Genomic DNA, 27,136 nt, shown 5'->3' with positions numbered 1-27,136 from the left:
GCTGCAGCATTTAAAGTGGTAGATGGCATATCTGCAGCATGTGCTTATAATAAACAATACATTAGCTGTTGGTGTGGACAGTAATATAGTTTTCATTCTTGGTTAATTGATTAATTCATTGGCTATGTTTGGCTAAGGGCAGTTAGCAAAATGCATAACATTGCTTACAGAACTTTTAAATGACTTTTGGTCTGTTCCTCACCTATCATATTGCTTGAGTAGATTGGAATATAGCGAATGGAACTAATTTTATGGTGCTTTTTTTGGAGCTTGACACTTAATCAGCTTCCACTTTTTGTTGTTTGTAAAAGAGCATTTTGTTCTGCGAAATACAGAAAAACAAAATCATGAACGACATGACAGTGAGTAACTGATGAACTATTTGTTTTGGGCATACACAAATACATACAAGTAACAAAAAAATGGCCTAAAGTAAAATAAAACCTGGAACGTGCTCCCGGGAGTGAGGACATGTTGTCATAATAAACACAGACAGCATGTACCTGAACAGCTTGTTATCAGAAGTCTAGAGTTACAGCTAATTTATCACAGTGGCACAATGGCTGATCTGAATGAGACATTTTAAACCCTCTTATTAAACAACAGCTGCTTTAAAGCAACTCAAAAACTCAGCCTATGAGAGAATATGAAAAAAGAAAGAGACATACAGGAGTACCGTTCATTTGTCAGGTGCTCTGATATAGTGTAAAGAGTTTACAGGAACGAGGACGGGTTATGTTCTTTCTCTTGCTCTCTCAAAAAACACCTTAAAATGAAAAAAAAGAAAGGTTTCACTATAGGCCACATCCTTTTGTCCTATTCATGTCCACTCTTTATAAGAAGCAGACCCTTATTTTAGATTTCAGATAAGCAGGGTAATTATCTCACTGTCTTGCTTGAGCTTGAGAAAGAAATAGGTTAGCTTGACTTATAAACAGTTTGGACAGGTTGCTGCTGTTTTGTGCCTTCAGGCAAACTTAATGCAATGGAAACAAGCAATTACTGTTCAGCCACCAGAACTTTTCCATCCTGGTACAAATGAAAATGACTTCTAAATATCAATGTGTAGATTCACATGATTCAATTCAACTCTAAAGGCCAAGTATACTTCAAACAAAGTTCTTTTTCGCTCTTCGTTTAGGGGTAAAACGAAGTTCGAAATGCGTGACCAGCGGTATACTGTAAACGAACATCTGACGCCACCCACACTGCTGAGAGCGACGGTTAGATGAATATGTAAATATGTGCCATGCACTTTCTTCTCAGTAACAAAATAAACACAACAAAAATGAGAAAACAGCAAGCATGTATTATAGAAAGCATAAGAAAAGCGTCTGATCTGTATGTTAGCACGAGCTCTGCAAATTAGCACTCCAGTCACGTCACGTCTTCATATATCACTTTATTCAATGGATTGCTTAAAATCAAGCAGCTTTACAGTATCAAACATGAAAAACAGTGTTAGTGCCTCATTTTTTTACAAGCACAACTTCATTTTGTACAATAAAGCATCTATCCAGTGTGTTCATGTTTTCACCCACGGAGCTCTTACCTTGACGAACTCAAACACACGCAATGAGTCAAAGACGCGTCCAACACGAGTGAAGGCAGAGCCTTAGCGCACACCTCCTGTTATGTTATCGTCACGGACCACTGGTAGTACGAAGTAGGGTTGCAAAATTCCGGGAAAGCTGAAAACTTTCCATGGGAATTAACGGGAATATATGGGAATTAACGGGAATTAATGGGAATAAACAGGGAATTTACAAAGTTACAGGTTAGCCTATAACAGGGTACTTAAATGTAGTTGAAAAGAACATCTTGCAGCATAATTTTGGTTAAAACAACCATATTTAATGCAATTTTAGTTACATTTTTTCCCCTGCACATTCCTCAATCACATTCACACAGCACACGACTTAATGCAGGGCTATTGAGGCCACACCCCCTGCATGCACTGTGCATTCTCCCAGTCCATAACATGCACATTTGATCAAAAATACAGAAAAAACAGTAATATTGTGAAACATAGCTACAATTTAAAATAATGGTTTTTCTATTTTGATATACTTAAAAATATAATTTATTTCTGTGATGCACAGCTGAATTTTCAGCATCATTTCTCCAGTCTTCAGTGTCACATGATTCTTCAGAAATCATCCTAACATGCTGATTTGATACTCCGTTATCAATGTTGGAGACAGTTGTGCTGCTTAATATTATTTTATAACCTGTGATACTTTTTTTAGGATTCTTTGATGAATAAAAAAAATTAAAGAACAGCATTTATTTAAAATAGAATTCTTTTGTTACAATATACACTACTGTTCAAAATTTGGGGGTCAGTATTTTTTTTCTTTTTTTGAACAAATTAATACTTTTATTCAGAAAGGATGTGTGAAATTGATAAAAAGTGATATTAAAGTGATATTGTTAGAAAAGATTTCTATTTTGAATAAATTCTTTTCTTTTTATTAATCAGTGAATACTGAAAATAGTATTACAGGTTCCAAAAAATATTCAGCAGCACAACTGTTTCCAACAATGATAATAACTGAGTATCAAATCAGCATATTAGAATGATTTCTGAAGGATCATGTGACACTGAAATAAATAACACATAACAATTGCTGCAATAAAAATATATTTATTTTGCATATTTACTAAATTAGAATTAATTGAATTATTTCATGTTATGACCAAACAAAATGTTTATATTTGTTTTTATATGATACTTTTTATGTAAATATTACACATTTATATACATTTCCCAAAATTTCCAATTAATTCCCATAAATTCCCGTAAATTCCCATAAATTCCTGTTAAGTTTCCAAATTGGAATATTTCCAAAATTCCCCAGGTTAACTTCCCATGGAAAGTTTCCGGAAATTTACCAGAAACTTTCCAGCCCTTTGCAACCCTAGTACGACAGTGTTTTGCAGCTGGAGGTCTTTTGCAAGCCATTTCGAACTTCCAAAAAGAACACAAAGCGAACTTCGTTTTGGCCTGATTTTGTTCGAAATGACGTCACATCAGTTCGTTCTTCGATTTCGTTTGAAGTATACCGGGGCCTTAAGATTAATTTTTTTTAAGTTATTTGTGCATACAGTATACAGTCAGCTGTAACATATCATAGTGGATAGATGATTTATATAATAAGAATTTAAAGGGGAAGTTCACCCAAAAATGAAATTTTACTCAACCTCATATTGTTCAAAACCCAATTGATTTTCTTCTGTTAAACTCAAAAGGAGAAGTGTTCTCAAATAGTCTTCTATTCTTTTACATTCACTCAAAAGGTTAGCAAGGGCTGTCAAGCTACAGAAATGACAAAAAGCACAATTAAAGGAGTCAACGTGACTTACGTACTATATTCCAAATCATCTGTAATAATACAATAACTTTATGTAAGACTGAAATAACGCTTGGCATCAATGACATCAAACCTGGTGGACTCATCTTGACCAGAAAATTTAATTGTATGTTACCTTCCATTTAATAGATAAGAGCAGTGTCGACATCCTGCTAGACTTACATGGGGAAAAACTGAACATGTTTGAGACATCATGAGGGTGAGTAAATGATGGCAGAAATTTCATTTTTTGTGTGCTTGTTGTGTGTGTGTGTGTGTGTGTGTGTGTGTGTGTGTGTGTGTGTGTGTGTGTGTGTGTGTGTGTGTGTGTGTGTGTGTGTGTGTGTGAATGAATTGTGTAATATTATATGTGAAGAAACAATATTGTTATATACTGTTGTTCTGCCCAATCCAATTCTTTGTCTGAAGGTTTGTTGTTAACCATTTATCTTAAGTTATTTGGGTCATTTGATAGTTCATCCCATAATGACTTCAGTCAGTCTAATATTTATCCAGAAAATGAAATATCAGCACTTACTGCAAGTCAAATTAACTTTTAATTTCTCCGTTAAATGATTAAATTCTAAATTATGACATCTGACTGAATATTCATGATATGTAACTACATTACTGTTCAAAATGTTGGGGGTGAAAAGATTTTTTAAATATTTTTGGAAGAAGTGTCTTATGCTCACCAATTTATTTGAAACAGAAGTATTTTATAATCTTATAAATGTCTTTACTGTGACTTTTGACTAATTTAATGAATAAATAAGTTTAATTAATTAAAAATACCTTACTGACAGCAAACATTACATGTTAATATACAGTGAACATTAAATGGCAAGAGCAAGCCATTTTACTTCGGTAACGTGACTCGCTTCCGAGTGAGACAGGACATTCAATGAAAAAAAAAAAAAAATCAATTTAAAACATACCAGGGATGCTGATATTCTTAAACAACATCTTTCTCCATCTAACTATACCCTGCTTCTGCTTTAACTTTAATCTTTTCAGTGTTGCACAGTAGGCTGAAACTGTCATCAAGGTCATGGATGTGCACATGCTTCCAATGAAACAATATTGAATTAGCCCAATAATTTGTGAGTTTCCTTGGCTTTATTTCCCAAGGCACAAAGCAGGCCTGTTAGTTCTAATCAAGCCTTTTAATGTTCTTTAATCTATTAACTTGTTGTTAAGCTAACGGCTTGACACTCTAACAAATATAAAAATACATATTCTACTTTTCAAAAGTTTATAGTTAGTGTTTTTTTTTTTTTAAGATATTAATACTTTTATTCAGCAAGGATGTATTAAATGGCATAAAGGTGGCAGTAAAGACTTTTACATTGTTACAAAAATATTATTCATGGGTTTCAAAGACGTCACTTCAACTATGCCTGCCGCCATATTTGTGTCCAAGGTGGCAACTAACGCAGCAGCGCTTCATTGTATTGATGATCATCTTTAGCTTCAGCGCGAGTGCTCAAACAGCAACACAAAACATTATCTACGATTATGGCTTTCATATTAATAACATTTTAATTGTCTACACTATTGTATTAAAATATTGTGAATTCTAGTTGCTGTGTTTCGGCGTGTTGTTACAAGAAGAACGCAAATACAACAGGAGCTATTCTGACTACGTTACTAATTCAAGTTCATGCGCGCATGATTTTGTGAAAATAAGTTGTAATTTTATGTTTATCTTGTATAAATATATATATGAATTACCATATATAGGATGTTTCGTTGAGTTAATTAACCTAGCAAAGTGCTTCAGTTCATTCAGCGCGTGTAACATTAGCTCAATCAGTGTTATTATCAAAATTAGATGATTTGAGGAAAAAATCTGTTATTGTTCGCGATCCTTATTATTAACCAAATCATGCGTTTTTTGAAAATAATACGAGAACAATATAAGTGATAGTTATTACAAATAATGCATTCATTTTTTGAAAACATGAACGTTTTAATATTACAGTAGTAAACATTGCTGTTCTGAAGCTGAAGAGAATCAAAACCCATAAACTGAAGTAAAGAATATAGTCAATAACTCATAAACACAGCAAATAAGCCCAAAGAATTCACAACGTTATATTACAAGTGTATACGATTAAAATATCATGTATAAGAAGACAGTCCCAATCATATTAATGTTTTGCCTTACTTTTTGAGACCTCGCTCTGCGGATTATTTACCTCAACGAAACACATCCTTTATGAGATTAATCAGATATTTATACTTATTAAATTTAAAAAATGACGCTAATGCACAAGTGAAGTTTGAACAAGTTATGTGTAATCAATGTTTAAGTCCAGTAGACGCGCTCTTCCCACAACAACACGTTGAAACAACATAGAGGATTCACAACGCTTTATTACAATAGTGTTTTCGTTATAATATTATGTAAATTACAGTCCGAGCAGTTATTAATGTTGTACATTGCTGTTTGGCTGCCAGTGGTGTGGTCCTTTCTGATTGAAGCCAACAATTCCACCGATCTAACTCCTTTGGGATCGAATAAAATTGTAGTTCGGGGTTTCTCTGACGACTGTTAAAACGGCTAATAACACAACATATCACAGATATATTGTAAACTTGTTGTGAACCTTCTGAGAGCGTTTTGTTGGCCTTCCTCTGGTAGTTGTAGCTGCTGTCACCATAGACTTCAACAGGGGGCTGTGACCGGACACAAATATGGCGGCGATAACATACAGTGACGTCACATGAAACCCATGGATAAATAAGTGTTGTTTCTGTTCATCAATGAATATTGGAAAAAAAAATGTATCATGGTTTTCACAAAAAAACATGTTCAAATATGCATGCATTATACTAGCTAGTTTATTGCTGCATCGTCAAATCATCTTCATATGAAAACGGATTGGATTTATTCCATCCATTTAACATTCAGCAGGCCAGCATAAATACAACAGAACAAACAAATTAAATAAACAGTGCTTTTCAGGGAGTCTAACAGCAGTTTTCAGGCACAGAAATTGAATGAAGTAATCAAATGTAAGATAACACGGGTGTATAAATTAAATATATATAAATCCTTATTAAATTTACAAAAGTTTAGTCAAGAGCAGTGAGCGATTTATTTAATTACTGTCTTTTGTTGTTTGATTAACAGCAGGAATGTTAGGCTGCTGTCACTTTAAGAGCTACACAAATCCAATTAAAGGTGATAAAGAGGATCTTTTCGTCGACTGAGAAACCAAAGACTGTTACTGAGTTTTTGAAATGAGCGCATGCGTAAGAACAACCCCCCCTCCTTCACAGCTCATTTCGAGGGAACGCCTCCCAAAAGTCGTGCACGAGTATTGGAACACGAGTGTTTTCCATCGGTATTCGCTCTGTCGTGTTAGTGGATTCATTTTGTCGGACTCACCGCAGGTAACTCATAATCTGCAGTTGTTACTCCCGTCTCCTGACAAAAACATTGTATGCGGCGCCTGTAGAGTGTGGAAAGTTACTGGAGCGCAGAGCCGCACACGTCTCTCACAAGGAACGTCATGGCAGTGATTTACAAGCCAGAGGGCCAATCCGCGCACGTCTCTCACAAGGAACGTCACGGTAGTGATTGACAAGCCGGAGGGCCAATCGTTTACGCAATGATCGCGTAAACAATTGGCTGATGTTTTTAAGGCCCTACCTCGTGCACAGATGATGTATATTAATATTATTCCTTTCAGTGCACCTAATAAATAGTCTTTTACCAGTTAGTAAAGACAGTTTCAAGTAATACTGCAAAAATGTATAAAACAAAACATCCTCTTTAGCACCTTTAACTAATTCAATTGTGCATTTTATTTCTCAACTGTTTACGTTCACTTCAGTCATAACCAACTGTGTTTACTTGCCAAGGTGGGCATTTTTATATAATTTTGTGTGAATTTGTTTGTCCAAGCTTAAGAAGAAGCAAAAGAGAACTTTTTTTAGTATTCGTTTTGTCAGAGATGCGACTTTCTGGGCACATGCTATGGATGTGTGAGCACACAAAACTTCTTACACAGTGAGTACCAAATTGAGTTCTCTTTTGCATCTTTTTGCACTTGAGTATTTAAATGGGTAAGGCTTAAAAACAGGTGGAAAGGATGAACTTTCATGCAGCACTGGCCCAATCGGGACAGTGACAGTTCCATCAGTTGGCACCGGGCAGTCTGTATTGTTGAGCTCTGCTCTATTTTGTACAGGTTTCTTTTTTTTTATTTGGCAGGTATTTAAGTATTTTACCCTGAGAAAAACATTGGATTATGCAAGAGACATTATACAACTCAGTGCCTTTATGCAGTTAATTAATCAAACTTGATCAAAAATTGGCGGCCAATACATTGGTTTCTGAAAGATCATGGGACACTGAAGACTGCTGAAAATTCAGCTTTGTCATCACAGTAATAAATTACATTTTAAAATATGTTAAAATAGCCAATAATTATTTTAAATTATAATATTTCAAAATTACTGTTTTACTATATTTCTATATTGATTATTAAGCATATTAATATCACTCATTCCTACCATACTTTAAAATGATGCCTCTAGTAAGCTGCTATGTAACCATCATTTTAAAGAATGATAGGAATTTTGGAACACAGCGGTTATTTTTCATCCCAACAAAGTTTCTTTGACACTTATAGTTTTTTTTTTTGTAATGTTCTGTGACTATGATATGGTACTTGTCTCATTCTTCTAAGGTTTTTTAATGCCTGTGCGTGCGTATCAGTAAGTGTGTGCATGTCTGTGAGTCCATTCAAGGTATTTGGTGTCCAATGGTTCAGAAAGCATCCCCTGTTTTAATGTCTTCCTTCAAGCAATCCAGTAAACAAACAAACAAACAAACGTTTATACCACTGCAGGGACCCTGTGGGCCACCCTGTCTACAGAACACTCTGGTGGTGTGAGTCCTGGTTCACTGTGGGTCATTAGCTTGTCTCACATGTGAACTATTAAGAGAAACACAGATGACCTGAAACAGACTTATTTATGCCTGCACTTCTAGAGAAGGACCTTACATAATAGTAGTGCAGCAGTCCAAGTAGGCTAATGTTTTCATCCAGCTTTCAAATGACACTGTACAAATAAGTTGCAAATGGATGTGAATGTTGTATGCAAATGAATTTTTGAATTCATCATGTCTTTTAGTGGTGTTTTGTTTTATTCTTTCTATTTTCAAATTAAGCAGTTATAGAAATAGTTTACAAAGGAATGAAAATTGTCATCATTTACTTGCTCTTATTTCCTTATTTTTGCAATAAATGATGGCAAAAGCTTTCCAAGTTTCTAAAAGGACACAGAAGCAGAATGAAAGTATCATTAAAGTGGTCCATTTAGGTTTGTCACTAAGTTTTCTGAAGTCATAAAATAGATTTGTGTTTGGAACAGACTGTTCTCTGATTTAACAAAACAGCAGTTAACAGTTTGCTGTTAGAACTATTTTGGAAATATCCAAAATCAATTCCAGGGCGCAAATATTGATCCTTATAGAAAAGTTTATTTCTGACATTGGCATGTGATGCATTTGGCTGTGGATTTATATGGGTCCTCTTGTTCCATTCGGAGTCTCACATTTGCATCCCAGTTTCATAAGCGTTCTCATGTCAGTGGCGATGAAGCCGTGTATTGATGCTAATCTGATAGAGCACAGCCAGGGGAAATAGCCACTTTTCTCTGGCCCTTTTTCACCCAACCTCAGCCCTGCCCTGACCGCTTGGCTCCACACGCATGTTTCCATCTCAGACCTGCTTTTTCCATGTTATATTTTAGATTTAGTCCTTTCCCTCTCTTTGTTCGGTCTTTCCTTCTGTCTTTTATTCTCTCATTCCTCTGCCGAAATCCACATGATTATGTTTCTTGGTGACTGCATTAAATGGCTCCAGGACAACGAAGAGACGGAAAGGTCTTCATAAAGATGTCACTCTAGCCTGTCAGACGGTTTTGCCTCTGTATTTTAGTCTGTATTTTAAATCCAAAAGAACCTTGTGGCTTCCGTCACGTATTAACTTGTCAAGACGAGAACTCTTAACTTTGGTCTTGACTTGTATAAATATTTTTAAAGTCTATGATAAAGTGAAACTGGGACACTTTATCAGTCGCTTTTCATATAAAATAAACAAATCTGCCGTTTGTGGGCAAAACAGTGATGTGGATTTACTGTGTGTTGTATGTAGGCTACTTCATCTTAGAAGGATAGCACACTACGCCATTGTGAACCTTCTTATCTATGTGCATACATCTCACACTCATTCATGCCCACTCTGGCCACCTGTAGTATTTTTGAATTGAACCGTCTGCACTAATGGCTAGAACCTTGAAAAAAAAAATTCTATAATGGCCTTATATCAAATGCTATCGTGTTTTTGCGGACTTCTGTTAGTGCCCACGTACCTGCTTTTCAGGAATTAATTAATATTCATGAGCCAGGCTGATAAATTTAAATTTTTTCTTTTCAGATTGTTTCTACGCCCCTGTCTAAAAGGACTGCTCTGATAGGTGATTTAAATGAGTGTATTAGTCTAAAAAGGTTGAAAATGCATCGGACAATGCAACATGCTCACGGTCAAAGTTATATTAATACTGATGTTAGTAGTTGCGTGAGGCTGATGGATTTATTAATATTTATGAAATACAAGCACTTCATTCATTTGTTTTGTGCTTTTGACTTTTTCTGTGCACTTATGTCATAACTTGTGATAATTTTTGTCCGTCACTAAATTTCCACTCCTCCATCCCCCCCCCCCCCCCCACACACACACACCGTTTTGTTGTTCACTTTCTTTAACTGCCCTTTTATCTCGACTTATATTTTTCTTGATAGTTCACAGTGATTTTATATCAGATTTATTCTTTCTTGTACAACTTATAGATCTGTAACTCAAGCATTGTTAAAACTTCTAATACCATGTTCTTTCTTGTTTTATTTTGACAGTAATGTACATTTGCAAAGCTTTAGTAAATGAGGCAGTAGTTTGTTTTACAGAAAAGTGTTTTCAGTCTAGATAATGTGACAGTTTTATGTCCTTTCTCTCACTACTGTGCCCTCAAATTATTTTAAAGACCAAATACAGAGAAGAAAAAAGCTGGAGAGAAAAAAAAGTACAACACATTTAAAAAATTAGCATGTAAAACTCAAGTTGGCACCTGCAGCAGATACAGAAGTAAAAATCCTATCTATGTTCTCCATAGAGAAATAGCTTTCTAGCAATAATCCATAGGCTGTAAACCTGCTATGATATACAGTGTAGTTAAAGATGGAATATGCTTCTGTAAAAATCATGTCAGTGTGATTTCAACTTTCAAAAAAAAATTCATATTTAAGTCCCATTGAAGTATACCAGAGATCCTCCAGTCTGTTTTGATTGAAATGGTAATCATGGTAAATTTGTTCTATGTGTTTGTTTTATTTGTTTAAAGTGTAATTTTAATAAGCAGACATGGAAACTCTGGTCACTAGCGTCAACAAATGGCATAGCAAATATAATGATCGCTTTCAGACAGGTTCCTCAAACACTCGGTCAGTCAAACAGATTGTTCTGCTTCAATTTGATGCCATTGGTTGGGCCAGTGAGGCTCTGTAGGGCTGGATGGGAAGCTCAAACAAACAGCGCAATTATTTGGAAGAGCTACAGTGTTTTTTCAGGGGAAATCAGTCAACTAATGGCTTACTTTTAACTCTGGATGTTACACTGGGATATTTCTATACTCATAAGATTTAAAGTCTATGGAGAAAATGAAAGGGGAAAAAATACTCCTGGAACCCAGGCTGCTGAAAAAATGAATGGTAACTGTTATGCTCTATTGTCATTATATAATATTTTATCTCCATGGTGAAAATATGACAGACCTATGATTCAAACTGTGCATACAGTAACTGCTATTTGATGCATGTCTATGGAATTCTTTCTATCCATCTGTTGTTTTTATGCTCACCTCAAATTTGTTTCTTTGAAAGAAATCCCCTCAGTGTGTGTGTGTGTGTGTGTGTGTGTGCGTAAACAATACTTACAGCCCTTGACATGATTCATATAAAATGACTGTATTTTAGACTTTTTGTATTACAAACACACACACAAACTCACAAACCCACACATATTTGTCACACATAGCTTTGGAAAATCTGCTGGAGTTTATTTGCAGATAAAAACAGAGAAGAATTGTCATGTAAATGTTTCCAGCAATTAAGCTTTTCCATGCTTTCCATTGCCTGCTTAGTGGTTGACTCTAAACCTTCATTATAATACCTCCAAAATAAAGATAATGTGGTATGCATTTGTTTATTAGCAGTTTTTATCATAGAAAAAATTAACTGTGATCTTAAGTAAAATGGTTATGATTGCATTCATATATATATTATATGAATATGACATTTTATATATATTTTCTATCTCAACACATATGTTGCATACCTTATTTTTGCATTCTGTTTTATTTTGTGTTTCTCCGAAGATATCAAATAATACACGGTTGGAATGGCAAGCGGGTGAGTAAATGATGCTAAATTTTTCATTTTTGCATGAACAATTCTTTAGAATAATAATGATTTTCCAGATTATATTAACGCAGAGGTTGTGACTTTTTACTCCTAAAGTTTACAACACCAAACAAGGGGCAAAATCACATGATGTAGCTTCATAATGGAGTGATTAGAAGAAAAAGAAGAAACAACAAAGGAAGACCCCAATTATTGATTACAGCTGGAGAGGAAAACTAAAGATGCGGTAATATTGTGTTTGGAAAGGATTGGATTGGATAGAAATTCACTGTCATTCAAAAAAATGATAAAAAAAAATCTCGCTTTCCCTCTCTCTGTATTATTAGAGTCTATAAAGACAGTGGTGAGAGATCTCTGGCTAACCTTCTGTTGACTCCAGCGCTCCAGAGAGAGAAAGTGAGCGAGTACAGTGAGAGTTCCTGTAGATGTCATTGGTGTTCACTGGGCTAGTCTGGGTGGAGACTTGGCGTCTGGGTTTCTGACAATCTGTCCTAGGATGAACCGAGAGACTTGGTGGACAGGAGTCAGGACCGACACACACACAAAGACACTGATGGAGTATGTGAATGAGGAGGAAATCAGCTGTTTAGGAGAAACAAGAGCTCAGCCAAGACTCACCGCACTGTCTGGCAGAGTCCTCCTCCTCATCGCTCCATCGTTTTCATTTTCAATTACGCTCTACCCCGGACCATCATTTTCTTGCTTGCTCTGTCTGCCGAACGGGCCAAATCAAATCCCACTCCTCTTGCTGGTGCTGTTTACCCTGGTCTCCGCAGGGAAAATTTACTTGACTCTGGGCCACTGAGGAAATGTTATCTTTTTTCTGCAGACATTTTCTATCTCAAAAAATCACATCATACTCATCATTTGATGTTGAATTCGTAATAATTGGGTTTTCAGGCACGTGATCATGTAGCACTTGCAATAAACACTAGTAAATGAGCTGCAGGCGATACTGACACAATCTATCTCTAAGCAAGTTAAAACAAGGCTAGTTCACACTGCCCTACAAGACCAACAGATTTGAAGGTTGTCTGAGCAGAGAAGAATATTTCATGCTCTTTCTTATAAGGTCAAATGTGATCACTTCAGAGCACTGTCAGAAAGAAGGCCTCTGGCAGTGTGTAGTACACACTGCAACAAACACTAGCGCGCAAACGCACTGGCCGGCAGTGACGCTGGTCCCTACAGCTGGGTCTCCAGCACGGAGTCGTACACAGTGGTCCACCTGTGACAATAAACACTGTGATTACCTCCTAGAGCCTACTGACGCCATCTAATATACTCAAGAGATCATCACAAGGACAGGGTGACCATTCCATCCATCTCTCCCGCACCACATCTTTGTGACCCATTCCCACCTCCTCCCCTCAGCAGAACAGAGGAGCCTAAAGGGAAGTACACTAGCTCAATTCCCACAGCATTTTCCATCACTGAGACCAGGAGGTAAGCACCTGTGATGCAATTACAACACCAGACAGCATTTGTGCAATTGTTTGTTTGCATTTTCTCTAGATTTTCCCTTAAAGGTGCTTTAAGGTGATAGGTCTTAGACCAAAAGAAAAACCTCAACAATAACGGTGATGTCACCTTCAGATGACTCTAGGATGAGGCAGAACACATGGCTGATCTCCAGGTTTTGCACTGACAAGATTTAATTTGACAGTTCTAAAAATCTAAAATTCCGACAAGAGTTTAAATAATTTTTAGCAGCCAGATTTCTTCTAGCTTGTAGTCTTTTGCATAGAGCTGTATGGTTAAATTTGGCACACCAATTAGGGATAGAGTGACCAAATGTCCCAATTAAATCAAAACCACAAACCAGCAACACTTTAGTTTGATGTCAAAATGAGCATGGCATGAGAATTAAAACTAAAATCTGCTGCCAGCACTTAGCATGTCAAAGCATGCACATTACCAACCAGTCAGTTGTAGAGGGTCTGAATCAGGGTTGCCAAGTTTTCACAACAAAACTCGCCCAATTGCTACTCAAAACTAGCCCAATTGCATTTCGGGGGGTCACAGTAAAAATCGAGGGCGTAAAATCCACATATTTGGTGGGGTTCCCCTGGTAAAATTCGCATTCCAGGGGCTAAATATCATGTTATTTGGGGTTGCTTCAACCCACGGATATGAAAAACAACCCGCAGCAACAGTGTACAAGTAGCCCAATTCCGGAGGAAAACCGCGGATTTGGCAACACTGGTCTGATTAGTCCTGTGACCAGCGTTTGGGTATCTCACTCAGAGAGATAGGGATAACTGCAGGTTGTAATGGGCATGCCGAAAGGTACACAATGCTACAACAGAAACTAACCCCTAAACCTACCCCACACCCTAGTAGGCAGCTTTTGCGACCAGTTGCATGCCCATTACTCTTACATGCAGATACCCACACTTGCACTCAAATGCTCTCGCACTACCAACATCTCAAGTTGTCCTTTTTTCTTTTTAACTTTGAACTCCAGAGACACAAATCTTTTTCCTCTGCTTTCTAGCCTCATGTTGAGTTGATTAGAGTTGTCTGCCCATGAGATTGGCCACCATCTTGGATTTTCAGTTCAGTTATTCCCATCTTTCTAAAATCAGCCGATTTGAATCTAGTTCCTATCTTTCATCACTTCTTCTCCCAATTTTGATTCAATAACATTTAAAAGTTAGAAGTTATAATATTTGTAATATTCCAAACTATTTTCCTGTAATGCAGCTTTAAATTGAACAATGAAAATGACAAACAGGAAAGTTGGCTATATCTTAGAAATGTTGTGAACTTGGGACCATGCTTTGAGAGTACCTTGAGAGTATGGTGACAGCACTACCTACTGGTGTATAGTTTAATGTTAAAATTAAGGTTATATATGCCACAACTTTTAAAATGATTGGATAAAAATCATAAAATGTGCAGTGTATGGGTTGTCACTTGGCCGCTTAAAAACAACTGCTTGCTCCTTTTCTTTCTCAGTCACAAAATGCCCTCTTCTGGTTTAAATTGAAATTAAGAACTGCAAATATAGTGATAATCCCAAGCATCTAACATTATATCCAATGCAGGCACCAGCAAATGTGATTTTGAACTCAGTAACCTTCAGTCACTTTTGTTCCATTTCAACCCTTAAATCTCACATTGACTTTTTTGATCATCTCTGCTGACTTTCCCTCTTAGATCCAGGGCTCATTGCTGCGCTTTAAGCCTTTTGACTGCTATCAAGCTCCCAAATGCTGTCAGTCAGTGCACAGTAGCCCAGAACCACATGTTTGTGTAAATCAACAGACAACCAGTGGAATGATGCGTCTGGAGTTATGCATCTCAGATGTACGACTGGTTCCAGCTCTGGTGGAAACTTTGTGTAATAGCTTTATGGGCAAATATATTTTCTCGTTTAAATCACGACATGTACAGAACATCTTACCCAGTCCTAACAAATCATTAAGCCGTTCTTCCATATTATGTTGATTGATAGTCTCACATTTTACCCCCTATAAATGAACTTTTTTCATCTGTTAATGAACTTTTTTCATCTGTTAGGCTTGCATCAGGATAGATTTAACATTAATAGAATATTTCACTCTTTTGGAGTATTTATTCCATTCACATGTCAGCGAGGGGGCAGGTTGAATTGGCTACATAAAAACAATTAAGAGGCGAGGGCTGGTTTCATTTCCTTCCGTTCCGTTACCCCCCTCATCTCGCTGTCCTGTTGTGGGAGAGTGCTAGAGAAGGCTTTGTAGATTTAGGGTGCTAAATAGCCACACACATGGTTTTCCTAAGCTGTAAATTTTATGGATAATTTCTGATGTGGTTAGAGATTTATACCCCCCAACAAAGACCAACATCTGCAGGTAATTATTCCTCCACTCACACACTTTTCTCCGTTGCTTTCTCATTCTCTCAAACGCACAATTTCTTTAAAACTCCCACATATTTTTTACACTTTGTCACTCTCTGACCTGTCAACACTCACTTAGTCACACAACTGAGGTTGGTCTTTCCTCTATCTAAACTTTAATTTGATACCCTTAAACAATTAGATGTCCAGAGAGAGCAATAGAATGAGACAGAGAAAGTGAAATTCAGGAAAGAAACAGTGTATTTCTTTCAGCGAGTCTTCAGAGGCCTGTGTAAATCAGACAGCTTCAGGTCTGTCGGAGGGCTTTGGGTTATGTCATAATACACGAATTTGCCCGAATACAACTGCAGCCAAACCAACTCATTAGGGAAATGTGTATGTGTGTGTGTTTATGTGTGTGGTGTGTGAGTAGGTGGGATTTGAAGAGATCTAATGTTTTTCTGGAAGTTTTGTCATCTCGAAGGCAAAGTGCTTTATATTATTACAGTATCTTTTGGAATCCAAATACCTGTAACATTTTCCATCCTGCTAATATTTTCCATGATATTTTCCCACACTGTTCACTTTCTCGTACACGTAATATCGTTTTAATTATCTGGCGGTCAGTGCTTGCGCAAGATTTAGTTCAGATAGGACAAATCATTGTGTTTGAAGGCTGATTCTTGTTAAGGTGACTTTTTTTTTAAAATGATGGACATTACATGTCCCTCTTTTCTCTTAGCACACAACCCTGGCAATGAAAGATAATTAAGGATCTGTCAATGACAAATTCCCAATCCCAGCCATTATAGTCCATATACATATAGGTGAGGTAAAAAGAAACCTGAATGTATTACTTCTCAGAGTAATATCTCCTTCTCCATCATTTGATGAATAACTGCTGCCATAAACAATAGGAATTGTGCACAAACAGCTCTTTTAAATCAAAATCCTTTATTCATAAAATGTATTATCTGTAAGTAGTCTTGTTTACTGAGAAAGAATGCTTAGTTCAACATTGTTTAAAATATCATCTTTTGTGTTCTACGGAAGAAAGAAATTCTTACAGGTTTGGAATGACATGATAGTGTATAAACGATGACAACATTTTCTTTTCTTTTTTTCTTAGTAAAGCAGAGATCTCAATCCCCAATGGGTTCATTTGAGGTTGAACTGAATGAATTTGTAGCTTTGTAGACTTTCTCACCCCTGCACACTCACTGACTATGATGCTGGCAGTGTTGGTTGATGATTGGCTGGCTGCACTTTAAGCTGGGATGGAGGTATAACCTTCTTTGCCCTCTCTCATAATTTGTCTTTTTCTGGTGTCAGTCATTTGTTCTCCAACCTTGCTGGCCTCTTTGAGCCCATTTAGCCCCGCTGAGGTCCTGGGTAGAGAAGGCTAAATTGTGCGGCTGATGTCCAAGCGCCCTTCTAGAGCTTTTTATATTTTTTTTTTTTAAATTTATTTTTAAATTTATTTTGATTTAGCTAGTTAAGCAGGTCCTGAGCAGTCAAGTTTTGGCTTTGAGGGTGTTCCAGTGCTTGTCTTATTAATCCCTTGCAATAAAAAGGAGGGGGAAAAAAAGAAGAAGAAAAAAACACAACAGCTCGGCTCATAACAAGGGTACTGTTCACTTCTCCTGTCCTCTTTTGTAAATGAAAAATTTACTGCTATGGCTTTGAACTCCAAACCAAACAGTAAATCTTACCCGCTAGAACTGAGTAGGAGAGCGCTATGGGTAAGGGGCAGAAATAGCTCTCATTAGAAACAGCTTGTTAGGTCATGTTTCTTGTTACCAAATGGTTGTCAAATACTAAGAAAGAAGGCAGTGTTATTGATTCCTTACTGTTTGGCACCCAATTTTTTATTCTAACCTCCAGATGTCTATTCAGTTCAGATTCATGGATATGGTATGTTTTTTTTTGTTTTTTTTTTTTCAGAAAATAAATGGTAAACCAGCTTGTCACTAGAGCAATAACCTCAAATGAACACTTAACTACATATTAGTCAAAAAAGTACAAATCTTAATGTCCCAATGACCCCAAATCCCAGTGGCACACTGAAAGGTACAATTTTTGCACTTTTTCATTTACTGCTGTGACTTTCTACTGCATTGTATGACTTTTTGTCTTGATTGCAAAATATTTTAATGACCCATTGATGCCTTATATTTATCATATCCACATAGTTTGGAAAATTAATATTCCCAATATTCTCATTCTCTTTTCTTCTCTTTTCACTGTTGTGCATTTCCTGGCTTGGAAAGAGCTGAGCAGTGAATACTTGACATGTGCTGTTACCAGACAAATAAAAAATGAACAAACCAAAAGAATAATGAAAATATTTCTTGTTAGCGTAATGGGAAATGTTGGCCTGGCGCTTTGACCTGCTCTGGTGATGCTGGGGCAGCACATTTCTAGCACACACAATGTGAAGACAGTTCATTTGAATCTTAGACAAGCCACGTCTGCAGGTGTCGCAGAACCGGCAGATGACGCTTAGCACTAGTCATTGTGACTTTAAAGCTGTCCTCGTTTTGTGACTCTCAGACTAAGGGCTGATATTGGAAATCATCTCCTCGCCGATTTAATCTGTTGGCCAATACACCAGGCGTCTGGACATGGTTTTTATGGCCTGTGAGGGAGCACAGACCCATGTGGTCAGATCGTACTGGAACACGAACCTGCCTGCGACCCTCGTGCATGCACATCCAGTAAAAGCATTCAACCATCACTGCCAGTTCTCTCAGGTAGAGGAAGGATGATATCACTCTGTTGGCCCTCCACAGCAGCACCCGTTGTAGAGTTTTACCTGACCACCACCATGTTGAGCATCTGGCCCCTGACCGCTGCTCTTAAAGTGCGCAATCTCTCTGAGCCTTTCATTCATGGCGTTAGCTTTCCGAATCCTCTAGAAGCACAAAACCCCATGGATGAGCGCCAACATACTGTGAGAGGTAGCAGACAGAGCACTCGCAAGCCGTTTTACTCTCCTCTCTAATTTCCTAGAAGAGAACGAAGTCAGGGGAAGTGCAAGCTGAAGCCACTGTCAGGACTGGCAGCGTTTGGGCACGCTCCAGCTAGAACAACTTGTGGTTTTTCTGCTTGCATGAAGTGGAGTGATTCCACATTCTGGTGGGTAAGCATAATGACATGCTGACCGGGGAAAAAGTGAGGATGGACGACGCTTGAGGAGGAGGAGGGAGGGAGGGAGGGAGAGATAGAACCAAGAGATGGATGCTAATGAGAACATTAAGGACAGTACAGACAAATAAGGTCAAAGTCAGGGCACACTGCTAAAACAAAAGAAGAGGAGGGAAATAAAAAAGACTGTACAATTTAAGGTTGGCAATGCAGTGGAAGGAAGCAGCTGACAAAATACATAAATAAAACTAACGACTGCCACTGGTACTCACGTTGATGACGCAAAATGTACTAGGGTTCAGAACCAATAGTACAACGTGATGAGACACCAACGGGTGAATTGAACTCTTATTCAGACCAGGCAATTAAACCAGGTGTTAGAAGTAGTAAGGGAAAGATGTTATGTTTGTAACCTATGATAATGTGTAGATCAGCAGGAGATGCTTAGTGTGGCTGAACATTACTAAAAAGTAACAGAGAATAGTAAAAGTAATCTACCAATAAATAATTACCTAAAATGTTTGTGTGCTTTGTTTTTTTTTAGGTTGGAAAAAAAATCAAGATGGAATTTGTATTGATTTGGCCACATCCCTCAGGAAGTTGAAATGACAGGAGAAGTTGAAGAGACACTGAACACAGGTAATGCATTCTGAGTCTGTCTGTCTGTTTAGACCAATAATAAAAACATTTTTTTGAGAACGGACCCTTAGAATGTATGTAGCATGTGTAGACAGTAGAGCGAGATGGATCCGCAGTTTCCTGTTTTTCACTGGAGGTCAGATATGTGGACAGGTATATGGACACAGAAATGTATTCACCATGCCTCAGTGCCTAGACCTCACAGTAATACCACCCTCCTGAAAAAGAGAGGGAGAGAAAGTGAGCTCTGATGTGTTTATAGATCAAACCCCTCCAGTAGTACCACAGAAAAAGAAGGGGAAAAAGAAGGGGAAAGAAACAACCCCCTCCACCACCACAGGAGGCTGCACATAGTTTCCATTCACTTCTTCACTTGCATTATAAAAATAATTAAAGGAGATGTTGTGAGGGGGAGCAAGTGGCCCTGATGTCTCTCTGCTCTGTCATCTCAGCGGGTCCCTTCCAGAGTCCATGCAGGTCAGCTCACTTCAAACATCACCGTGCGGATTGAGTTGCCTCTACTGTTGGGTCCAAAAGGATTTGTAGACAAGTTTTTATTTCAACGTTTTGAATTAACACATGTTTAGCACATTGACGCATCAATCAAAACCTTGAAATATGCTCACTGTAAAACAGTTTCATGACTTAGGTATTGACTTTATTATAGACCTCATTCGTCTAAGCGATGGTTTATAATGTTATTCAGTGGGAAACAGCTGCATTGACCACAGGCTTTCATATTTGCCACAAGCTTCATTAAGATTACAAAGTGTTTGTCTTCTTTTCTGTGTTCATTTATCTTTGCTTTTGTAATTTGTATATGCTAGCAAATTGTTGTACATACGTCTCATGCTAATGACACCGCACGCCCAAACAATTCCTCGGGGCCACGTGGTGCTTGTACAGGATGTCATGGGATACTTCACTAAGCCAACTCTCTCCAAAATACCTGCACTCATTTGAAACACATTAGAGAACGATGTGTTCATTCTTTCCGACGCGAGGTGATGCACTTGTCTGGTATGAAGTCCTCAGTTTGTGGGCGGCCCTGAGAGTCGGGGGCCACGGAGCGGGCAGGGAAATGATGAAAAATGAAATGCAGCAGCCATTCCTGAAAACACACAAATGCGATATATCAGCTTGCGTGTCTGGCTCTTAGGCCGTGCAATTTTTTTTCCTCCCATGAGCAGACGGTTGTGTGCGCGAGAGACGTGTTGTTGCCATGTGTTCTCTTTCATGCTGCGTGTTAATGAGTAAAGATGTACAGATGAAGGCATAGCAATGTTTAACTGATTCTCACATGCTGCTGATGACACCTCGTGGACCTTTTACTGACCTCATGTTCCCTTAACATGAACATGCATCCCTACAGAACACCATAGTAGAGTTAGCTCTGAGTTCATGTTTTTAGTGTTGGGTTCGACTCCTTGTCGAGTCCAAGTCTGAAACCAGCTGAGTTTGACTGGGAAATGTTAATTTATGTATTGTTATCTTAATTTTATGTTGTTACATATATATATATATATATATATATATATATATATATATATATATATATATATATATTTAAATCTTTTATGTTACACATGACGTGGATTCGACTTTGCAAATGTCCAAAGTTTGAGTACAAATCCACCTTAGTGCATCCATTTATAATAGGTTGTTTGCAATCACGTGGTTCTGGTGACGCGTGAAACACCGGTGGAGGGCAAGCAGTGAAAATAAACATGGAAGAGATGGAGAAAACTCCTTTCTGTGCTGATTTAGAAAGGTATAAACAGAAAATCACAACATATGTTGGACGTGATCTTTATGTTATGAAGATGAGTGACTTTTCCACTGAATTGAAAGACTTTCCTGCCATCGAGGAGGTAGATACAGAGAATGTGAAGCTGCCGTCACGCCGTTCAGTTCTAGTCTGGGTTTGTGTCATAGACTGTAAAAACAGATGGACGACGCAACGACGCTTTCTTCCATTGTAATGAACTGAAGCCAAAATGGGCCGACGAATGGGCGCTGACACATTACGCAATACGTCAAAAAAAAAAAAGCTTGGAGCCTGGGCATGCGCAGAAGGAATCGTCACTGGAGCCCGGAGGCGGAGTCACGGTATCAAACTTCCGCCCAGACGACTGCGTCATCATTCAAGTATTTTAAATAGACTATAAAAATTATACACAATTTAAAATCTACCTATAAAATAATGGGCTATTCTGTTTCTAGAGCATTAATATTTTTGAAACGGCAAATTCAGTAGATAAACTCAATATAATATTCCACTAGAAACAACTCTAAATCGTCAGAAACGATCCAAGTTCAACTAACGTTACAGGAGATCGATTGCTGTCATTAGTTTTGTCCTGCTAATTATTTTTTATACCCATAAAAATGATAAGTAACTGCCAGATAACGATCACCTGCTTTTTCCCAAAATGGTTAACATTAGGTGTGTTATCTTAACTAATAACATTTATTAATTAGCTTATAACGCCCACATTTAATGTTACAGAAAAAAGTTCAATGATCTGTCAGATCCTGTAGGTCGGTTAGTACAGTTTACTGCTGAACAACTCATTTTTTTGGTGTTAAATAACAACGAATATTGCATCAAAGCATAAAATTGCTAGCTAAAATCTAAATTATCACAAAAACGAGCAATTGAATATATATCAGCGTGATAACTACCTTAAATGACCAAAACCATCTTTCAGAAAGTTTTCACTGAAGTCTCATTCGACTGCATTGAGCGGGCGGGATTTATGACCTGTACTGCATCCAGCCAGTAGGGGGCGATCAAAGAGCCGGCAGCTTCACTTTTCAGGACGTATGACACACACCCGATTTGTTTATATCGCGCTGCCTTTCTGCTAGTGAAGTTAGGGCAGTATTTTTGATTTTCTGTCGCAATTGTGAAAAATGTCGCCATTGTAGGTCATTTATGCTGAATCGAGAATTGCAACAGGAGCTCACATCATCGTTTAAAGAAAAAACTGGACGGTGTAATACAATTGTTGCCTTTTATACGTGTAAAAAAACACTAAAATGTCACTGATGTAACCCACTCCCTATCACTCAATAAAATCACATAGCTGAGTGTTTTTGAAAGTGTTGTCTTTGTTGTTGAATCAACTTCTGTCAGCTTGTTAAACATATATTTATTTGGACATTTTATACCATATGATGGATGAAGCAGCAGCGCGTGACACTGTTCTCATGGTAACCAGATCAACATTGTGAATGGAATACTACAAAACTGAAGTGAAAACACCAAATTAACATTCAGTGCGATAAAATAACTTCTCTTCCCTGCAAACAATACCATGAAGAATGTGGATATTTAACCAAGTCAAAAACAAATGATGTTAGCAGGTATCCGTATTCATTTCAGTATCAGCAGACGCAAAATGCTATTAAAGGCGACAACTTTTAAAGTTAAAAAACGATATAAGTTATAAAAAACGGTATAAGTTATTTAAACAATATAAACACCTTCTGGGTTCTCGATTTTATCGATTTGAGCAACCATAAATGACGCAAAACATACAAATTTTGAGTTTTTGATAGGATTCCTATATAGAAAAATCAGTCCCTGCCCTCCAGACTCATTCGTGCTGCTGCTGTGACGTCATGTGCAAACAACCTATTGACCCTTCACCAGGAGTTTGATTGACAGGCAATCTAACCAATCATAACGCCAAATCTGCCATTTTGTCCGATAAAGCAGTTAGTGGAGATAGCAGATTAATGTAGGTAAATTAACTTGAAAAATGGTGTGTACTGACATCTTTCTGCAATTGAAACACCATTCCTTATGTTTATTCATGTTTATTTGATGCTATAAATTAACTAGTAGGAAGAGATTGAGAGAGAGATAGTAGGCACTACAGCAATATATCACGACACATTAAAGTATTAACTGTATTTACCACAAATACCACAAAACTGTATTTATTGTTTAAATTTCTTAAAAAATTTGACACTGTTTCATATCAAAATGAACCTGCTCTGTCTTGTCTTTCGATGCGTTGTCAGTGTCCTCTTTGCTCTGCTATGTATTTTTGACTGTGTGAGAACATGATGTGTGGCGAGAGATCGACATGGCTTGTAGGATGTAACAACAGTTACTAAGGGGGGCGGGTCTTTGCGAACGGTCGATTGCAGTCCCAGTCTGAGTCCAAGTACCCTGACTTTACCCTCCATTTTCACAGGCTTAAACCTAATCCCAGACTAAAATGTATGTTTAAGCTGTTTTAACTGAAAGCAACTTGCACTGACATGTCTTAAAATATGTCAGTGCCATTGTTTTGTCATAAGATGCACACCAGTAATGTTTTTTTTCTAAAGCACATTTATAAAATCTACGTAATATCCTAATTGAACTAAGGCCTAATCCTGGTTTAATCTAAGCCCTGTATGTGAAACCAGGCCTACATGTTTTGATCAGCAACAAGTGATTTGGAACTGTTTAAATAACCTTCAAGAGTGTCTTTACCATCAAAAGTATATCTAGGATCCCTAAAGTGTTTCTTTTCCCCTCTAGAACTCCATGTTGCAAAACATATGTGATATATTACTAGCTTTAAGCCACCAAAACGTATATAAATGTTTTTACGAGAGGTTTTGTTTCACTTGAGACTGGCTAATATATAATGCTGCGAGTGACACAATGACCTGCGCTGTTTGCCACAAAAATGCAAGGAAAAAACTGCTAAATTTTTCCATTGGCATAAAGACAAAATATGTTTCAATAAAAATGATGCAAAATACAGTTTTGTAGCCAGTAGGAAATATTCTCAATTTACTCGCTGTTGGCGAACATATATTCCACAGGCTTATAATGCCACTAATGTTTGGACCAGAAATGTATCTTTTTAATCTTCTCTCTAATTGCTAAATGTTTGATTTGCTGTGAGTGTAATGTGAATGTTCTCTTGTAGTTGTTCCATAGTAGCCTAATTGTTGTGCATACTACTGTGCTACTTTAAAGAACAGTGGGAGTACACGACTATCCCATTCATCAGATGTCTTGCATTCAGAGACTCACAAACCAACACTGGTGACTCATATGTGACCCATCACGATGTAATTTTTCCATCAAACTGCTGGATTGGTCTGCAAAACTGAAATGATTTTTGTGTCTGTGACAGCACCGTCAATTCCAGCCTCTGATCTGATTAAAACCTGATGAATCCATGAATCACTTCTTTTAACCAATTTATTTAAATGAACCAACCAAACAAACCAATTCACTTGAATTGTTTTTTTTAACAAAAGATTAACTAGAACTAGTAAGTTGAAATGCACATTCCCAATTATGTCAGTTATGCTGGTTTATTCATGAAATTGTTTATTTTGATGTCTTCGTAAAGGTAATGTTCTATCTATCTGTAATTTGTTGGGTAGATAAAGTGATTTTTCCATGCAGTGTTTCTTTGCTAAAGTGCAGTGAGGTGTGCAGCCATGGAAAGTGTTTAAAATATCCTACTGGGAATTAGTTAGCCATACACTCTAATTATGTGGCTGTAACCACATTAAGGCGGCTGAGAGCCAAAAGATAAAACTAGATCATACACAATGAGATGCATGTGTAATTGTCAGTCAACTTTTGAGTGCATGTTTGTTTGTGTGTGCCAGTTGATCTCCTAGCATACGCTTGTCTTTGACCTGGAAATGAAAAAATCTGTATTGATTTTGTGTATGTAGTTTTATCTATCATGTGCATGGCACATCTCTAAATCACATGTGTAAATACACGTCTTGTGTGATTAAAAATTTGGCACGTGGTGTTAAGTGGCAGGGAGAATGCCAGGATCCCATGCTTGATCTGTTTTGGCAGCTGGAAGTTCATTTGTATTGGCCTAAACCCTGTTTTCTCCTCTTGTTGTCAGCAGGCTTATTTTAGATCCCAGGATCAAGAGGTGACTTTCCATGGCAGAAAATTAGCCGCTAATAGAAGCTTGTTTAATTAGCCCAAGATGAATTAGTCTGTGCATTTTGCGAACATAGCGTGAATGCTTTGTGGTTGGGGTACAGCATTCTCAAAAGATCTATTTTTTGCTCTGATGTTTATTTTTGAAAGGGACTCCTTCACCCGTTGGGTCTAGAAATAGCATTTAAGTCCACTTTGAACATACAGCTATGAAAATTGGAGTTCATTCTTAACAACTATTACAAAACATAATTATTATTTAGCGCATCTACATGCTAAACTGATCATTTATAGAAAGTCAATTATGCTATTTTGGGAATTCTGGGAATCAGCAGTTGTTTGTAGTGGCAGAAGATGTGTAGATGTCAGGATCCTGCTGCAGATCACCTTGATGTCATCCTTGGTTAGGTTGGACCACACGAGTAGTGTGCAGTCCATGGCTCTGGTCTGTATTGTGAGACTGGTCTGTTTTCACAGCTGTTCTGTTCTGCTCAGAGTGCTCTGCCTCACATCCCATCACCATCAGACTCAGTCAGTCCTTGCCAACCTCTCCTGGACATTAATGGCATTCTCAGATACTCTAGGTGGTCCACTGTAGTTACAGATAGATAGACCGTCAGAACACTTCCTTTCCCAGAATGCATTACCTGCATACCTTTCTCTCAATAGATAGATACACTCTCAGAAAAAAAAGGACACAAGCTGTCACTGGGGTGATACCCTTTCAAAAGGTATACCAAAGAGTGCATATCAATACCTTAAAGGTACATACCAAACACCCCAGTTTGGGGAAGAAGAATCATGCAACAGACAAACAGGTAGTCAGACAGAGATGGGCTTTCTATTGGGAGATAAAAGGGTCTGTTGCTCTACCATTCGAGAAAGCGTAACAGCCAACTTGGATCACGTGTGCCTTGATAACCAATCACATTACAATCTTAATGTCATTGAATTTCTTGTTGTATGTTGTATGACAGTCAATCACTGTTTGCAGATACTGTGGAACTGAAAGAGAATTGCCATTAACTAAATCCTACCTGTCGCAAAATTGTCAGTGATAAAGTTTACGGTGTAAACTCTAAAAATGGATCAATCCAAAACTACTGTTTAAGGGCAAACATGTTGAAGATTTGTGGAAAGGCTGTAGATTCATTAAATGATAAGCTGTTTTCCCTCAAAAACAGTTTATTCAGCATAGTGAAGTGATCCAAGTGATTCAGCATCCATTTAAAAAAAGCCCTCTGGTCTCCTTTCCTGGTCTCCTTTTTTTTGCTAACCTCTGAGGCTTGCCTTAAAATTGCTTTGGGCATAATACTTAATTTCCCAGAATGCATTATCTGAATACCTTTTTCTAGATCAGGGGTCAGACTTCGTATATTCAGTTTTTTTATATATTTGGTATATTCAGTAATTTCTGACACTTAAATTGTGTTTTAAATTATGAATTGGTAAAACGCCTTTGCAAAACGGTCTGAATCCACTCACATTTGTTTGGACTGCTCTCTCACTGAATCACCTTAGGAGGTTTTTCAGTAAAACAGACAGTATTGAGAGAACAAGCAGCCGTTTTCCTCTGTGAGCATGCACTAAATGGATGTTTGACAATTTCGTTGCTTTTTGGAGTTCAGATTTAAAAAAAACTAATATCTATGGTTTGATCCATTCCAGAGGCAGCCAAAACCAGAATTTATAATGGACTGAATAACTCTCTCAGAACTTGACGTGCAAGGCCACACTGACTGACA

The 27,136-nt window shown here is 37.5% G+C and overlaps 1 protein-coding gene across 3 annotated transcripts in view; it reads left to right on the top strand.

Moving 5' to 3' along the window:
• Window positions 1-27,136, top strand: part of LOC137007658 (galanin receptor 2a) — an 80,707-nt gene that overhangs the window by 3,261 nt on the left and 50,310 nt on the right. For 2 of the 3 annotated variants that reach the window (XM_067369265.1, XM_067369263.1), the window contains exons 3-4: window positions 3,504-3,573; window positions 19,368-19,462. The gene's annotated coding sequence lies outside the window, so the exon portion shown is untranslated. Of the gene's footprint in view, window positions 1-3,503; window positions 3,574-13,233; window positions 13,297-19,367; window positions 19,463-27,136 lie in introns of those variants that run through there. The other variant, XM_067369264.1, reaches the window with a different exon arrangement.

Source organism: Chanodichthys erythropterus, chromosome 19, assembly GCF_024489055.1.
Source record: "Chanodichthys erythropterus isolate Z2021 chromosome 19, ASM2448905v1, whole genome shotgun sequence".
In the NCBI taxonomy this organism is placed as follows: Eukaryota; Metazoa; Chordata; class Actinopteri; order Cypriniformes; family Xenocyprididae; genus Chanodichthys; species Chanodichthys erythropterus.
Note: the sequence above shows the minus strand (reverse complement) of the source record. Positions and strands in the feature narration are given on the sequence as shown.